At 38.3% G+C, this 14,942-nt stretch overlaps 1 long non-coding RNA gene across 1 annotated transcript; it reads left to right on the forward strand.

Moving 5' to 3' along the window:
* The first annotated feature begins 1,642 nt into the window (after positions 1-1,642).
* LOC128077677 (uncharacterized) lies at positions 1,643-5,945 on the forward strand. Its single transcript, XR_008205126.1, has 3 exons — positions 1,643-1,759; positions 2,618-2,670; positions 4,793-5,945. It is a non-coding gene; the product is annotated as an uncharacterized LOC128077677 (long non-coding RNA).
* The last annotated feature ends 8,997 nt before the right edge of the window (positions 5,946-14,942 follow it).

The following is a 14,942-nucleotide window of genomic DNA, read 5'->3' on the forward strand; positions in this document are numbered from 1 at the left end:
TATACCTTTGAAATAGTCTTTAATTTGAGGACTCAGAAAACTACTAGTTAGCTCCTCAGCATTTTTCTCATAGTCTATATTGTGCATTAGGCACATGAACACGAAGCATGAGTGTGTTAATAAATACCAGTGCAAGAGATACAGAATTGTGCATGTGAACCAGAACTATGATTACTCAGTGAGTGATGCATGCAAATCACAAAGATAGAAAAACAGTTTACTTCACCTAGAAAATGGATTTGGGCTATTGACAAGGATTAAGTATTGATTTCAATATAAATTCAGACTACCAGATTTAGAAGTGCTCAAATTTAGTGGTTTACGTTGGGATAATTTGAAGGCCAAAGTAAAAAATCATATTTAGTAAGCAAAACTAATTTCTCTGTCATTTTTTAGTATTAATGAAATATGAAGAAAATGAAGGTCCTGCCATTCACAGGTTAGAAACTGAAAAGAGCTCTTGGATTTTTCAGTGTGAGTCTATTTCGCTAGCAAAGTAGACATAATAAAAAATCAAAGAGTATAGCTGATACAAAAATAAATCCATCATCTTTACCCTTTTAATGGGACATAATGAGCAGGTCGTACTGTGGAAGTAGAAAGCTAGATGTTGTTGGCACCAGATTGTAGTCCAGTAGTTTTCATCAAATGCTTCACTTTCTAAAATGTGATGATCAGAGAACATAAGAAATGCCATATACGAAGCAATTTTCTATTATAATGTCACATGCTTTGAGGCAATCCTGTTGCCTACTATGTCCCTCCATTATGAATAGAGTCTCTGAGCCCATTAACCTCTGGATTTCTATAGGATAATCGCATTAAGGATATTTCCATTCCACGAAACAATTGTCGTATTCTAGTTGTCTAAATCAACATTTAAGTATCTCTCTTTGATTGACTTACAGTGGTGCTGGATAATGTACCTTCCCTGGTGCAGCCATGCGCTATCCAGGAGGCAGACCCCCAGTCCGGGGAGAAATTAGAGCACGTGGCTGAGTGCTTTCTTGGATATTGGCCATGAGTGAGAAAATGAAAAAAGGGTGTTTTGTTTCTCCCTTTGGTGAGGATCATATGTAATGGTCAATGATTTTCAAAAATTCATAGCTCAGTGCTATGCTGGATGAGCAAGCAGTGTCTAGTTATAAAGATACGCTATTCATATCCTGCCACAAGAACAGGGCTAGAGAGAATATGAGAATATTATACAAGAAAACTAGTAAGTAAATGAAGTCTAAAGGTGGAATGGTTGATAAATTTGTGCTCTGTGATTATGTCTCCCATTACACAAAAAAATCTGCCAAATAGATTCATTATCTGATTAGTATGTGTGAACGGATGTCCTGGTCTGAAGTTGCTAATTCAGCCTAACTTCTGTTTGCTCTGAAAATAGATTTGACAAGGACAAAGGGATTAATTTGCTTCTGGAGTTACACTTGTGCAGACCTGTCAGTTCCATTGGTCTAACAGGTTAGTGGTACCATAATCGGGTTTTGAGGCTGGAAAATACAATAAATCCATGTTTCAGGAGTGTATGGGAACTGTTGAGTCACAGCCTGAACCACTGATTGATCACCTGAAGCAAGGAATGAGTCAGCTGTGGGAGCGCAGGGGAAGGCAATTCAGCTGTGTGACCGGAAGGGGGGGAGCCTGGCTGCACCTCTCCTAGACCCCATTTAAGGACTGACTGCCACTGAGGAGGGATCTCTTTCTGGAGATTCCTCCTTTTGGAGTTTTCTACTGTGAGCCTATGATACAGGTGAGCATTTTGTTTTTGATTGTCTCTTTCCACTATATTAATCTTTGTAATAGTAAACCTGTAAAATAACCATCCTAACTACTCCGCTCTTCTAACTGTACATTTATTAATTGTGCAGAAGTAATAGAACAAGTGTATTTTTCAAGGACTGAAGACCAGGAGTTCATTTTTGCAGAACAGAGATATGTTTGTGCTACAGACTACCAGCAATGCATAGCAGAGGGTTTCTGTGTGTGAATAAAGGAATCTGTGTAACACTGCTGAAAAAAGCCTTTTGTTTAGGTACTAAATTTGCCTCTAGAGAAGGAAAGAGGGTGTACTGCTTTTGGAAAATTTTAAGGTGTTTACAAGTTATGTAGTGCTGAAAGCCACTGGCTCAAACTCAATGCGAGTTGGTTTAGGAACCTGAGGCAATCTACTCGTGATAATGCAGAGCTTTCCCTTATTGTACATCAGGAAAAAAATAGTCACTGGGTGAACTAGATTAACTGAAATTCACTTAGAAGGAGAAAGGACTCTACTTGAAATAGTTTTTTTTTTTATAAAAAAAAAAAAAAAAAAAGCAAAACTATGGGGGAATCTGTGCTTCCTGATGGCAAATTGAATATTTTACATGTAGAAACTGTCATAGTTTCTTTAACTTTAATAAGCAAGGATAATCACTGTGTGTAAAGTATATTCTAGTTAAAAAACAACAACAACAAAAAAAAATGCTGTATTTCCCAGGGCTTCAGATTTTCAGTCTTTCCCCTCCACAAATCAATCTTTTGAGCTGCAGATTAATTATTGTTTATTGGCTGGAAGAGCAGTAATACAGCACATTTTAAAACATAACAGAAAAACTGGGGACTTTTGCAGGAGCAAAGTAACCATCTCCAACATCCCCAGGGAAGATCTACATAAGAGATGAGGTAGGAATCAAATCCATGTCCTGTGGGTGAGGCAGAATTGAAGGAGACAATGCAAAATGCAAAAGTTTGGCTTTCCTCACACCTCAACTGAGATCTGAAGACCTCTGCTATCTCTCACTGGGAGGCTTTAGCAGTGCCACACCAATGAGAGCTCCTCTGAGTCGTGACTCCCTGCATGCCTTGGGAAAACTGCCTGACTGCACTCTTGTTTATTTGGAGCCTGGCTTGCTTTTGTGAAGGAGATGGTTTTTTTTTAAAAAAACATGAGAAATGAGCTTTGAATGGAGGCCAGCAAACATCCTGAACTAATTCACTCCAAAAAGCCTGTGCTTTTTTTTTTTTTTTTTTTTTGGGGGGGGGGGGGGGGGGGGGGGAAGATAAATCCCCCTTAGCCTTTAGCAAACATTTTAAACAGCTAGCAAAATTCAATCTGTTTTCGGATTCATATTCTCCTGTCCTTCCTGCTTGTGTTCTGTACTTCTTTAATGCAATTGGCCACATCACCCTGAACTTGCACCTGATATATCTCAAAATGTGTTTCTGATGTTCCTAACGATGTAAATGGGATGGAAAGGAGAGCTCTAAGAGCCAAAAGCCACTCGTGACACTTGGTAGTTCTGCTGCATGTTGCAGTGATAGCTCTTTTCTATGGCCGCTTGAGGGAGCTGCTAGGAAGAGTGTGAAAGAGCTGGGTTGGGTTTGACGCTACAAAGACATAGCGGATGAGAAGACATTTCCTTTAGGGTCCCACCTTTTGAAATTGTACAGATATGTATGATTTTTATACTACTCGACATCCATTCGAATTTCTCCAAAGTTGCATTTTTTTACCTGTATCATTCTGAATTACATCATCACATGTGCATCTATTTTACAAAACTTATGTAATGCTGATAGCAGGTTTGGTTATTATTGGAAGTGAAGCAACTGTTTCAAATATCTGAGCAAATTACGCTGAGGGGCTGACCCTTCTGGCTGCAAAAATGTGAGATTTGTAATAGTATGTGGTAAAGGAATTCTTTTAAACTTTCTTGCCATGCTATTCCACTTGCAAAAAGTAATCTCACCATATAATTTAAACATTAAACCATTCAGCATAACCTAAATCTTTGTAGTTTGCTTGTCAATCAGGATGATTGCATACTCCAGTAGAAGTTTTAGATATCATAGCAAAAGCTACCCTTTGGATCATTGAGGCTTGGAAAACTGTTACCAAGTAGTGTGTAGGGCTCCAATTCTGAGCCAAATCTGTTTGTGCCGTGAGGCACTGAACCCAAGGGCATAAGAACTTTGCTATGTGGTCTGATCAAAAGGCAGATTATTCAGAAGTCTGGACAAAACTTGGGCCCAAGCACTCACATGATCAACGAATTGGGTGATACGAGTCTGTGGGAAGAAGAATTTCTTGATATTTTCAGCTTTTTCCATCTGAGTTCCCAAGCATTATTATTTTTGCCTGCGGAATCTCAGTGAAACTGCATTTAGCTGTTGGTGCTGGTAGAGATCTGTGTTCTTGATCTCATAATATGCCTCTTTTTGCCACATTAAATTGAACCCTGTGAGCTGTCAACCCACTGCAGAGCTAACCACCCAAGGAATCCGAGAGGTCTTTCTGACGTGTCAGATTTTGTTGTCCTTGTCCTTTACAATATCAATCTTTAAGAATGTCAGTCTCTCAGAAGAAATGCTATTTAATAAATATTCATACAATCCATACAAGTTTAGATTTCATTTCTTGCTTTTCTTTTTTCATCTCTCTGCAACTTTTCAGACTTTCTTCAGCTTTTGAAATGTAAGTTGACAAAAAATGCCAAGTCTGATTTCCAAACCTCTCCAACAGTGTCTAATTTTGCACTGGAGAAAGGGAACTTTATAATTCAGTGCAAAAAAAAAATCTGGAAAATTATAAATTTCTAAATTAAAATCTTCAAAATATCAAAAACAATGTGCTTTTCATTGAACTCCAAAAGAATGGAAGATTACAGAGGGGACAAAACTGCTGTCAACTGTTCTTTCTGTAGGTCTCTTCAGAAATTCTCAAAAAGACATTTTTCCTATGAAGGATTTGATGAAAATTCATTTTTGACACATTACATCTTTTTATTCCTGTTTTGTTCAACAGACATTTTCTAGATGTGTCCATTTGCTGCGCCACCTGATTTCAGAATTATATCAGCTTGTGAGCCTCCGAACAGAAACTTGGCAGAGAAGATGGTGTTTTTCAGCAGCCAGAAATATTTGTTTCCCCTTACACAATTTTCCCAGGTGGACTGAATCCACCATTACACCCTATTTTCTACACTCCAAGAGGCCCAGGACAGTACTGAGAAAACTCACATGTATGCAATGGGGTCACACAATAGCTAGGGGAGCTCTGGGTGTAGACTGAAGGAAGAGATGAGCAGAAACTGCACTACAGCTTTTCTGAGGCACTTCAGCAGCAATCCTTCATGAAAGTATAAACTGTTTTGAGCTGTGGCTTTCTGGTTGTGGATCTAGCTTTTTTTTTTTTTTAATTATTATTTTATTATTTTTGTGCAAGGGAAATATCTTTGTGTGCTAAGCAAGCATTGAAAAAAATATTAGGTGCGATTCTTATGACAGGTAGCTGTAATTCTTTTTTTTCTGTAAACACGTTCCAGTAATGTTCACAAATGCTCCTAACTCACGCTTGGATATGTATGAAAATTAATATAAAATACTGCTATGATTGGAAATAAGAAAGTCACCTGCTGGCTGCTTTTGCATATCTGTGGGGGAACCCGATCTGGTGCCTGGTTTAGTGGTTTGGCAACCCTGCCCATGGCAGGGGGTTGGAACTCAATGATCTTTGAGTTCCCTTCCAGCCTAAGCTATTCTATGGTTCGTATGGGAGAGGCCAGTGCTGACCTAGTGTCAAGACCAGCACCTGTGCACACTGTAGGCATGGTCATGGTGGGTAAACACTAAGCTCTTATCCTTGCTATCCATGTTCTGTGGATAAATGAGAGATTTCTCACTCAACAGTCATCAAACCACAGGTATTATAGACATTTAACTTACAGTACAAAACTTCTTGTGATTTTTGCATTGCTTCTCTGTGGGGTATGCTTGGGCTTAATTAATACACCAGAGGATGGTTTGTTCTTCAGAAAATATGAGTCTGTTAGCATCTCTAAGAGCTCTGACATTGTGGAGATGTGAGTCACATCAGTGAAAGCTGCCTGAGGCTACATTTAACCTTGTGCACTCAAGCTGAAAAATAATTAATAAAATATTCCCAAGTGTTATGTTTTTCTCTCCCCCCAAATCAACATCTTAATTACAACAGAGTAGGTATGGAGAAAGCTACTCTATTTGTAGAGTTATCTTGCCTTTCTTTGTGACCTTTCTCACTGAAAAACGCTTGTAGTCTCAGTGAAATATCAGTAGTGAAAACACCAAATTAATTTCAGTACCTGTTTATATATGAACTCTATCCTCTAAGCAGCAATCTTAGGGGGATTGCACCTTTCTCTGTATACAATGCCTGACATATGTAGGACCCTGGTCCCAGGTGGAGCCTTAGGCACTGTAGTAATACAGATAGAAATGTTGATAACAATATGCTTACTAGCTCCTTATGGAGTGTATTCAGGCTGGATAAATTCTACCCAAGATCCTATGTCTAGTAAAAGGAGAGCTAATCATCTGTAAAAGTGATTTGAAGAGTCTAAGTGAGATGACAGAAAGGAAATACTAGGCATGAAAGCAGAGGTTGAATTGTAATTCCTTCATTCAGTCATTACTCTTGCAAGAGGAAAAAAAAATCAAAATTTAAGAAGAAATTAGTATAAACTAAGAACGTGGGACAAAAGACAGAATTTTTTTTGTTCAAACACTTAGAGAAATTATGATATTTGTGCAATCATCAAGTTTACTGTGTAATCACGATTTCTACAAAGGATCAGTGAAAGGCCTTGTTATTTCTGTTTAAAAAAAACACCACTTTTCTGCCTCCAATGCAAAAGAGAGAGGAAAAAAAAAATGTAGTATAACCTGTCTCTAACTTCTCTCTTTTAGTAGAACTGTTTAGAAAATTGTTATTAAGAAAGTAAAGCTAAAATACAGTTTAATTGGACAAAGATGTTAAAAAGTCATCTTTTTTCATGATAAAATTGCTCATATAAAAGTACACTCTGAATTTTTCAGTTTAGAAAAATAGATTATGAAATAAATTAAAAAAAGCATTGAAAAGCAACGCTTTACTACTGAAATCATAATTCAGGGGTATGCAATACTGAAATATTATTTTCTATTTGAAATTACCAATGACATTTGCTGATGACTAAAATGTGCCTTCCCACATGGAACATCTTGTATTTTATGAAGTTAGTCTGACATTTGGTGCACTCGAATTTTCGTTCTATGATCTCTATCTTAGATCCCCAAGTATGTAATCTCATCATTTGCTTGAAAGAGCTAAGAAAGGTTATCCAAACCTCTAAATGAGGTCTCTCTGTAACTCTTCATGGATTACCTGAAGGCTCATTCTAAATCCTCACTTAGATTAGATTGCTGAGGTGACATGATGTCAATACTTTCCAGAGTTCAACTACAAAGCAGATATTTTGTTCTAAGTGTCAAGCAATTTCAGCCCAGCAAGGGGAGATGCCCTGATTTGTTAGAGGAAGGTGGTTGAGCTAATAATGAATAGCAGCTATCATTAATGCTCAGAAAAATAAAATGGACTGCTTTAATTTGTATGCCATCTCACCACGTGAAGTCAGAAACAGGGTTTGTGTTACCATAGTGGTTAGCATAAATAGAGGAGCAAAACAGGATTGGAAAGGCCATACAGTGAAATAAGCTAGAGTGAAAACCTGAAGCTCTGAAATGCAACCATGGGAGACTCTTAGCAGATTTCCAAACCTGAATTTCCCCTTCATCCTGTAATTCTTTTTCTTGAAGAAATCCTGAGGGATTTCATCCTGATTAGGAGTAATGGAGATTGGAGGTTAAGACTTTTTGGAAAAAATATTTGTAGTTTGACAGCCTTTGGTTTTAGACATGACATGGCATAAATAACAGAAAAATTTCCTGGAGCAGAAAAGTCTTCATAAGAGTGCTGGGAGGATATTGAATACAGCTCTGTGCTTGCATTGATGTATTCTTCCATGGCCATGGGCTGTTGTCCAGTTTTGGACAACAAATACCAAATACCAGGACTATTCCTATACTTTTGATGCAGAGGGAGGGGAAAATTCAACCCAAGAGATCAAGGGCTGTAATTCAGTCAAATCTACTTCATACCCCACTGTTTGCATTTCATGATTTCTTTATTTTGCAGAGATCTGAGAATGTTTCCATTAGACAAAGTATTGAAAGTGCCTATTTAGAGAAGTTACTGCTTGTGCATGGAGTAAGGGGATGCATTACCAGCAAGTAGCAGAAGGGGAAAGAGAAAAACATGGAAGAGCTCTAGATTTGCTGTTGGGGTAAGATAAAGGATAGGAAGAAAAATGAGTGAGAGCAGAAGTGAAAGCAGGTCATGATCATTAAAAACAACTGAAGTTGTGATTATTCTAGACAACACCAGAATGGTTTTAGCTACTACTAAATCTCAGAGATGTATCCTGGACAGTGGTGAATGTCATGTGTCTCTATGGTTGAAGCAATAAACAAACAGATCTGACAAGTGCTGTATAGCTTATTCTCTATTTGTGGTGGAACAAATAAAAGCAGAGTGGTGCCTAAGGGTCTGGGTTTGAAGGGAAAGTTGTTGAATACAAAAATCAGCATCACTTAGGAAGATAAAAGCAGGACTGAGAAATTCAGGACTGCTGAAGAATACTTAACCTGTGAAAAGAGGTGGATATTTAAGCTAAGTTCACCTTCCTTATTTCTCTTCAATTACCAAAGAAAACAAATACTAAAAAGAGGTCTGTCTTTCTTTTTCATGTTATAGTAAAAGGCATTGTGGAGTGTTTCCCATTAGGAGGAGCTGAGAGAAAAGCACTGGTACCACAAAGAAAGCATTATCCACCACTGAAACTTAACTGAAAGATATGTAGTCTTAAGTCTGCAGTTGAATTGGCAGAGATTTTCCAAATGATTCTAGATGCATGTGGTGGAAAATATGTTGCCAACACAAGGGGCAGAATTCTCTTGACTATAAAAGGAGTGGGGAGAATCAGCTCAAATGCAGATTCTCTGTTGGCATGTGAAATCGCTCCAATGAAGCCTGACCTCTGTGTTTTGAAATAACAGTTATTATGTGTGAGGTCTCCAGGCTACTAAGCTTGGACTCTGTTTGTGCTTGTTGTGGTTTCCATACGCCTCAGGCTCACATGGATAACCTTTCCTCTGCCCCAGGTGGGGAATCTCATGCAAAATAAAAATCAGTCTTTTATAATCACCTGAGGCCAAGAGATGGAGAAAGTATAAAAACCCTTTGCTCAGCCAAATGTTGAGAGCCTGCGTTGTGGCCACGAGACCTAACAGTGCTGAAATTTTGGCTTTGTTTCAGTTCCCCTCTACTGCATATTCTTCTCTCAACTCCCAAGCTTCATTCAGAGGTAACCTTAGGAGCAGCCGCATCTTACACGAGTGAATAAGAATGGCATGTTGTCTTGTTCTCTCTCTTTCCCAACCCTATCTTCCACTGATTTATGAGTCCCCTGAGTTTTGATGACAAGATGTTTTTTTTCCCCGTGCTTCTCTGAAGGGGCATTTCTCATCCATAGATCACTGTTGAAATTGACACATGCCTCTTGAGAGTTAGGTTTGGGTGTTTTCTTGCTCATATTTATTCTTGTTTACAAATTATTCTGAAATAAACAGTACTCATGCATAAGTTTATTGACATGATTTTCATATTTTTTGTTTGTTTGTTTTCCCACTTCTGTGAAATGTTTTGTGGTGTTCTTGATGGGTATTGGTTGAGGTATGAGTCATAAAAACAAAACAGTATAAGTGCATTCTTCAGTGCTTTCAAACAGATCACACATAATAGAGCAATAATGCATTATGTCGCGTGTTGTTCCATAGACCAATTACCTAATCAGATAATGTCAGGGAAGCAAACTTATAGCAGACATTAATTATCAATGCATGGACTGGTAGCAGATGGCAGAATTTGCAGTAGAGAATAAGCTGATGGTGTTCAGTGGATTAATTAAAGCTTACAGAATTTCATGCCCTCTGCTCAAAACCCAGTGTAAACTATTTTATTTTATTTTTTTAGAAGAGAAAAACAATATTTAGCCATGTTTCTTTAACAGATCAGATTTTTCTACAAATAGTAACAGAGTGAAAGGAAGAAAGGAATACTCAGTCTTACTGAAATAACTCCAGTGGTTGCCATGTGCCTCAGGAGCATTCAGTTTGGGATTAAAAAGAAATGAGTACTTGTTGTAAAGCACATCAGCAGTTCTGGGAATAGGGACTGTGCGTAACTATTGGACTAAGGAATCCTGCTTCACTTTGCTTTGTCTTTTGGCCAAATTACTGGATGTCGTTTTCCCCTGCATCTGTTTCTGGGCTACACAAGAACACTGGCATCTATGAGATGTGAATTATCTCTGCACAAACAAATGGATACAACTTTCCCCTGGACAAAATTGAAGTTAAAAATATTCTGGTTCAGAACTCAGGGAAGAGCAGCTGTTTTGACCTCCCATCAGGAGAACACTCTCAGCTGGGAAGATATTGACCTGCTAACCTGAATAATCCTTCATGTTTTAATTGTAAATACTGCTCAGCAGTGCTTTACTCCAAGAAACTCCAGCTTTCACCACGAGGAGGATATGCAGAGCCAAAGCTCTTCCCAAGGTCCTTTACCAAAGGCACTGGGAAGCTGTGAGTGAGACATGCTCCAGCATGGAGGTCTGAGGGGAGGGGAAGGGAACAATAGAGCAGTTTCCAAGACCAGGGAGTAGGCTATATGAGAAACAGATTGATAGGCATCTAGACACAGTTGGATAGCATGCTTCATTAGAAGCAAGTATTGAAAGGAAAAGGGTTATGGAAAAAAAAATAAAAAAATTAAAAAAATCCATTTCTGTTACAACCAGGCTTGCTGTGATAAATTGTCTAGGAACATAGGAGTGAGGCATGCTACCACATGGTCTATTCATGGAGGAAGAAAAAGCAATAACTGCTCCAACACTAATGAGGTATAAAATATCTCACCTGACAACCACTGACACATATGGGTCTTGATTATTCTCTCGGCAGTATGAGTTCAGTCTAGATTTTATTATTTCCTGCTGGCTGTAAACTTTGCAGAGGCAAAAGCAAGAGTCTGTATGCTCCTTCTGTAAGTTATAAAAGTTTCATCTTTAAATTTGCTTAAGTTTATTGTCAATTTTTGAACTTTTGACTGTGAAAATCGGATTTAGTAAGCAATAAAACTCACAGTATCTGGCACTTCTATACACACATCTCAACTTTTGTCACTGCTGCTTTTGTATAGATCACATCTGGAATCACATGCTTTCTGCAAGCCCAGTCCTCCTCCAAAGACAGACAGGTAAATCAAGAATAATTAATAATCAAGTAAAAGATTCCTACACATTGATTCAAATGACAGGACGCTTTGCTTAAAATGTATTTACATAATCTGTGCCCCACTAAGCCCCACACCTTATGAGCACATGAGAAAATGTGCTCTTTCAAATGCTTTTGTTAATATCTCCTTCCTCCAGGTGTGACCTGAGAAATGTAGTTATATTACTGTGTTCATGGACCTGTACAGGCTGTATTCTGCAGTCCTAGAGAGAGCCTGTAAACAGTTTCCAAGGAAGAAGTAGATGAGTTAGTGCACTATGCTGCTATGTTATACCTCAGGCAGTGAAGATACATGTAGGTATCTTCATATTCAGAAGAAATGATGTGGGGAAATAAGCATAGGGATGAAAAGGGAGCTTAGTGAGAAAGTAATGAGGTAAGAAAAAGAGAGGATGAACTTTACTGCTAATTCAGGTGGAAAGAGGAAGGAGTGGAGAAATTTTAAACATCTTCAGAGCTTAAAATGTCCAGAAAGGGGGAAAATGTTGAATGATTTTTATAATTTGACAGTTTAATCAACCTGTACTGAAAAATCATGGAAAATTAAATCTGAACTATCATAAATCCATTTAAACATGATTATGATGCTTTATAAACATTTCTACTTCCCCCAGCATCAGCAATATTCAGGTTGGAAATTTTCTGTTTAGCTCTGTTTTCACCAGATTCATTTCCCATGCTTGGCCCAATCAGTGGAATTGAGGAACAGATAATAACTTTATTTTAACAATTAAAAAAAGAGAAGTTATTATCCTGCTGTTTTTGGCCCTATTTCAAATCTAATCTCTGGAAGAGATGATTAGGGGTTATTGAGACAAGCAGGTCAAGCCCATTCAATTTTTAATCACTTATTGGTAATTGAGTTATCACAAGTTGGACAGACTTCTTGAACAAGCTCTGTAGTGCCTAAAAATTAAGCAGATATCTCACTATAGGTCACTTCAGCAGTTTGTGCATAAATCAAATTACAGTCAGCTGCACACTCATCTAATCAAATGCCTTTGCTGCCAGGAGGAGCAGCATTCAGGCTAACTGCCTTATGTGTTCCAATATTATAGCAAAAGCTGCTGCTGTCACCCACCTGCACATCCAGATCTGTCTTTATATCTTCCAGTAAACTTCTGGAAAGTTGAATAATGCTGCACAACTGAAGGCCGGTGGAAAGCCTAAGATTTGAAAGGGTACTTTAAAAAGAACAAAGTATTCATGGCTTGATGTGATACATCTGTGGTGCTTGGACAGTATTTGCAAAGAATGCAGGAGTTATTACCATCATGTTCCCACTCTCTGTCGTGTTGCACCCAGTTCTGGACAAAGCTCTTCAGCTGTGAGAGACTGGTTTGATTAGATGACTCTACCTATATTTTCCAGCCCCATGACACAGAGCTAGTAGTACAAAATCCATCCCAGAAAGACTCAGTGGCTTTCCTGCTGATTCCGTTGTGTTTCACAGCTGCCTTGAGGCTAAAGCCCTCTCAAGTGGCTAAAACCAGAGTTCAGCTTTAATTTTTAAGTATTGTTTCTCAGAAGTTCATTCAGTATCTTTCTCATAGCTCTCGCCAGCCACAAAGTATGTTTCCACAGTAACAAATAGAGTAATGTAATTGCCACTGCACCCTGCCATAAATCTTTCAGGTGGTGATTTTTAAAATGTGCATACCATGAAGACTTGGGCAACTTAGCTTTGTCAAAGAAAGCTTACAGACATCAGAGTGTTGGCCGAGAAATCTCCCACTGAGTATTGCTCAGCTGGAAACATGAATGTGTCTCCCAGATACTCATATTTTTCCATTGATTTTGTTTATGTATCTATCTTTCCTCTTATCTGCAATTGTACAAGTGGGTCAAGTGGAATCAGATGCAGGGAAGGACTTGCCAAGTTGTTGGTAATTTTTCTTGTTATGAGTCCCAGTAAGAGCAGGGGTCAGTCATAGAAGAGCAACTCTTTCCAGCTTTTGGAGCCTACCTGGTGGTCACAGCTTAAAGGATAAGACATCAATATAACCTCATCAATCTCCTCCAGATGTTGTAGTCTCCTCCAGTGGTGCATGTTTCTGCTTAAAGAGAAGTGTAAGTGATCCATGCAGCCAGCAGTAATGCTTAATCATTAGTCTTGAGAGAAAGGCTAGACAGACCCTTGAAAAGCCTCCAGGCTGATTTTTATTTTTATTTTTATTTTTATTTTTTATTTTTTACCTCATCACTACCTCCCTGTGACCTTCCCTCACCATTACCACTGCTTCAGATACCTGTGTCTAATTTGCTTCTGTAGACCTCCAGGGATGGAGAGACTTCAGCCTTTCTGGGTTATTTTTTTAAAGCTTGTAAATGTAAGTAAAAAAAAAAAAAAAAAAAAAAAAAAAGGTGAGTTGGTGGTTTTTTGTTTGTTTTGTGTTCCTTTTTCTCCAGTGACATCTAACATAAATCTCCTTTTTGCATTTGAAATAATACCAGTGAGATGACAAATTATTATGTGTACTCATGCCAAGGACAACGCGTGGTGCTGCCAGCATGCTGGGAAAAAAAATAGGCAGTTCAGAATCAGCTTCCACAAGGCCCATTTGAACCTATGCCACTGAGCACCCATAACAACCCAGTTAAGATATGTAATGTTCATGCACCTCTTTTCAGCAGTTGTTCAAGCAGGTCAGAGGTACAGGAAAGTGATTTGTCCCATTTAAGACAGGAGGACAAGAAGGTTAGACTACATTTCTGTAGGATATCTGTGCTATATCAGGGTGCTACATCTGCCTATCCTTCAAACCTCCTTTATGTGAAGAGGAAATGAACAAGCTGAGACAAGGTGCTCCACAGTAGTATTTGACACCAGTGTGATAATACATGTGGGGATGGCATTAAGTCTAATTTTTAGTACATTAACCTGTCTCCTGCCCTGATTACTAAAATTCTGAATCAGTAGAAATGTTTGTATCAAACAACTACATGAAAAGTATATAGAGTAACAAGAAATATATACTGGTAATCCATTTAAATGCAAATAGCTGGCTATTTGACCTAAGATAGAAAAGTTGAAATATGTTCAGTGTTAAATTTCTAGATCCAATAGTAGATCTAGATCTGTCAGCAATAGTAGTTTAAAAAAATACATACATATGCTTCCTTGAGAAAAGTATTTCAAATTTAAATTCAGTATATTTTGGCAACTGCAAGGGGAAAACAGGCTGTTTCTTTCTTATTAGATTTAACTAGTGCACAGTGCTTAAGCACAAACAAATGCTGTCTCTATTTGAACACTCGGCTTTCCATTTTACTTTGATATCATTGTAAATAATTGTTTGAGTTGGAAAGAATCTTTAAGGATCATCTAGTCCAACTTCCTTGCAATGAATGGGGACACCTACGGATCGATCAGAGTCCTGTCCAGCATGACCCTAAATGTGTCCAAGGATGGGGCATCCATCACAGTTTTAGGAAACCTCGGTAAGGCCATGGGTGTTGTCCCATATCACCTCCCTTTCTTTGATGTGCCTTAGCATAGCTTCCAGGAGGAAATTCTCTGTGATCTTCTTCAGCACAGAGTTGAGGCTGACAGGTCAGTAGTTCCTTGGGTCATCCTTTCTACCTTTCTTAAAAATTCTTTCTGTCAACTTTGACTGTTCAAGTAATGACTGCATTTGAAATAAGCACAGTGCAGCTGGGTGTAGGGAAGACATTTGCTACATAAGAGCTCAGAAGCAGTCTTGCTTGTTTCTTTGAAATAAATTTTTCCAGCCTCCTTGCCA

The sequence above is a fragment of the Tympanuchus pallidicinctus genome, unplaced genomic scaffold (assembly GCF_026119805.1).
Source record: "Tympanuchus pallidicinctus isolate F22 unplaced genomic scaffold, pur_lepc_1.0 scaffold16, whole genome shotgun sequence".
Classification (NCBI taxonomy): domain Eukaryota; kingdom Metazoa; phylum Chordata; class Aves; order Galliformes; family Phasianidae; genus Tympanuchus; species Tympanuchus pallidicinctus.